The sequence below is a fragment of the Austrofundulus limnaeus genome, unplaced genomic scaffold, assembly GCF_001266775.1.
Source record: "Austrofundulus limnaeus strain Quisiro unplaced genomic scaffold, Austrofundulus_limnaeus-1.0 Scaffold131, whole genome shotgun sequence".
In the NCBI taxonomy this organism is placed as follows: domain Eukaryota; kingdom Metazoa; phylum Chordata; class Actinopteri; order Cyprinodontiformes; family Rivulidae; genus Austrofundulus; species Austrofundulus limnaeus.
In genome coordinates this window covers 537955-541622 of record NW_013952533.1, presented here as the reverse complement: position 1 = coordinate 541622, position 3668 = coordinate 537955, and the positions used below count along the sequence as shown (strand labels likewise).

The window sequence follows — 3668 nt, the reverse complement described above, 5'->3', positions numbered from 1 at the left end:
GAACGAGGTACAACACATGGTGGCCCCGCTGCACAGCTGGGCTCGGTGAAGAGCAGTTACCGAACTAAGGAGTGACTGTGATGCGACAGTATATATCAGGCGGAGCCTGACATCTGTCGTCATTACGTCACCTGCCTAAAGGCGTGAATAGAGGTGGCTTCAGCCAGGACACGCAGGAGTGTGGGTTCCCATACATGATGTTGTRCCTCGTTCCTTTCCTTCRGGGAACAGTAGTCATATGCATAACATTACGTTTTGTTCAGTAATTGCTCAGTGTGAAGGGTTGAAAACAATCATTTGGAACCACTAATTTAATCACACAGCCCAGAATGGTGATGACTGGCAGAAGRTTCAGGAAAATTTGATGTTGCTTTTGGGRACATAATGTGTTATGTTGGAAKTTTATAAAAACCTTCCACTCTGAACAAAAAGTCTCAATAAATGTAGTTCAGATCTATTCATCATTACAGYATTAACAGTACAATGGAATTTGTCTGTATTAACGTTGATCAGGTTTATTTATGTTCAAAAAGAAAATAGTGATTCTGAGACTGATTCTTGATAAGCATGTGTGGTGTAAAACATTTAGAAACCTCCCAGCTCACAGATCTGATTCCTACTTAAATAAGATTTTCTTAAGTGAAATTCAGAAAACATAGATCAATAGGCCTGCAGGGAGGAAATTCCTGTCATAGTCACTCAAATAACGCAGTTATTTTTTATTTATTTTTTTTAGGGTGCTGTAGTTCTACTCTACTTTTAAACCTGTTTGACAGCCTGATAAGAATATGATAAAGAACGTAATTTGTTCACTCACAAGGAATTTAAAAACCTCTATAGGTCAGGCATTTCAGAGAGCATTGTGTAGGTCTTTATGGTTTTCTTTAAGAAGAAAAAATACATGTTTTATATAAAAGAGTTTTCATTTTTAACAGGAAAGATTAAAACGATGAGGTCACAGGTGCAACAATAMAATCTGCTGCCACAGCTACACATTATTAAAACCTGACCCGTTTCTACTGTCTTTGAGTTTGAGAGATTTATACACTTCAGAAGTTGTGACAGGATTAAAACTAAAAGACTGACTCACTAAAAGATCATCTGAGCAAACACTTATAAGCAATAATAAAACACTTTACGAAGATAAAAAAGAAATCCTCAATGAAACAGAGCATCTTGGCTTCATCTGAGATAGTTCTGTGTGTACCTAACATTTAATGGTAGATTTGTTTAGCCATCATCCTTTCCAATAAAATATTCAATTGCTTTAAAATACAASCATTTTATATAGTTATAATATAGATAATAAAGTAATATCTCTGCTAGGAAACAATACACATTAAGCACACTGTAAACTATTTTAATTAGGTCACTCTGAAATATTTTTTGCCGCAGCTGTGATAACATCACTGAAGGAAAGTTTGTGACTGATTAACTGAATGTTTGATCCAGTATTGTATTTCATATCTTCTGATCATTGCAGCCACATGGTTTAAAACAAATGCGTTCTTTGTCTGTATAAACAAAGTTGGTTGCATTCTAACGTCTGATGTAAAAGGTAACACCTTCAGGGGTGTAACCAGGAAGGGACATAAAGTATGTTAAAGGTTGAATCATCATTGTTTTGGGGCCGAGATTTTTATTTTTTAGAAATACTTTTTTTAGTTCTTGTGGGCAGTCTCTCCTTAGATTCAGCCTGGGACAGACGCCGCTCCTGAGAGTTTGCTATTTGTTTAGCTTCTGATAAGGCACCAATGTCTTCTGGCTGACTGAAGCCTGACTGTATGTGCTGCTGGAGCTGATTAGAGTCAGAGGTGAGAAAAATGTTTTTAGAAGGGATTCAACTGGTTTTCTGCTATATTATTCAGACTTTCATTTATTAATCACAAAATCCCTTCACTACAATTAAAGCAAGTCCTGAAAAAAATGATCTGAAAAATGTTAAAGGCCATGCTTAATTACAATGTAAATATGTTTTGGAGCATGTTTGGGCCACTTCAGAAATAGAATCTCATTGATGTTCTTTGCTGCAAAAATTATAAATGTAGAGATTGTGGTTGTTCTCCCCCTAATTGATTGTGTTGCAGAATCAGCCTGTGGGCGGAGACTTGGGTGGACTCACCTGCACAGCGTTCTTCTGATGAGCCTGTGGCACCATTCAAGCTGCTGGCTGAGATACATCCGATGCTGGAAGATGGTTTTATAAAATTCAGAAGAATGTAGGAGAAAGAAGAAAGGGAAGAAGAAATAGAAAGGAGGAACGAGTGATAACAAGGTTAAGATTTGGACATACAGGACTTAATTATACACTTTTTAAAATTCAAAAACATAAAACTGGCAAATGTGATTGTTGTGACAAATATGAAACCATAGAGCATGTTATATTAGAATGCCATAAATATGAAATAGAGAGAAGATACATGAAGAGAGACTTTGAAAGTATTAAGGAGAAGGTTCATTTAATAGATATATTGAGGAAGAATTTAGGGAGTAAACATATGCAAATAATTATTCGATTTCTAAAGAAAACTAAATTATTTCATAGAATTGAATTATAGTAAGTGTGTTTGTGAATGAAGACATGATATACAAAGTTGTGCATAAGTATGTATGTATTAAGTTTAAATGTATGAGTGTATGTTTAGATAGAATGTATGGTAGAATATATGTATATACAGATGAGGATAAATATTTAAACCATCACGAACCACACTCCATACCAGTAAGTGGCGGTAATGCTACTAACAGTTTGTTGCCAACCGCCATAAATCCGACAAGAAGAAGAAGAAGAACATCCAATGCTGGAATATTCAGTCACCTTTGGTACTGTATACAACAGCCTAGTGTTACCTCCTTGTGATTCTTTGAATCAACCCTTGTGATTTTTGTGTACTTACCTGTGTTCAGGTTAAAACCCTGTGGAGTCATCTGGAGAGGTTTTTCTGGTTCCTCCCTCATTGAAGCTCTGAACTTGTGCTCTGGAACTAGACTTTGTGGATCCTCCTTGCCATCTCCGCCCTGCCTTTCTCCAACACCACCACCTACAAGAACAACCAAATCCTTACATCCTCACCAACCTGGAAATCCTCTTCAGTCTACCCCTCCTTGCCAACCTTAACTCCAAGACCTGTAAGATGAAGAAAACATTTCACCTCTGCACAGAGCCCAACATTTCCCTTCAGCAAATCCTGGATAAACATCATTGTAAATAAACTCAATTAACTTTTTTTACTACCTGTGTCAGTTCCTGTTTTCTCATTATCCGTCGAGTCTGAATTTGGGTGTTCAGTTAAAACTACAACCCKATTAAAATATGTTGAGTTGAATAAGTCTGAACACACCAGATCTTGTTTCTTCTTAAGGGCTCGACACACGGGGAGCGACAAACTACAGCGATTAACGGCTGTCATCGCAGCCWGGGTGAAACCCGACACACGGGACGCRATAGCGATCGCAGCATTTCGAATCGCGCTCTCAGATCGCCTGTCTTCACAAAATTTGTTTGGTTCTTGACTCTAAAGGGGGGTGTGCATTATGGACGTGTAAACTAAACAAATCTTGCGATGCTAATGATATTGAAAAACAAACACACGTCAAGATTCAGTTATATGAGGAAAAACTTACCATAAACTTCACCCTGGTGCCAATAAATTCCCACAAAGCTTTTT

The 3668-nt window shown here is 37.3% G+C and overlaps 1 long non-coding RNA gene across 1 annotated transcript; it reads left to right on the top strand.

The window, feature by feature from the left end:
• Window positions 1-1703: 1703 nt before the first annotated feature.
• On the top strand, window positions 1704-3227 carry LOC106522532 (uncharacterized). The gene is made up of 2 exons (XR_001310796.1): window positions 1704-1814; window positions 2088-3227. It is a non-coding gene; the product is annotated as an uncharacterized LOC106522532 (long non-coding RNA).
• The last annotated feature ends 441 nt before the right edge of the window (window positions 3228-3668 follow it).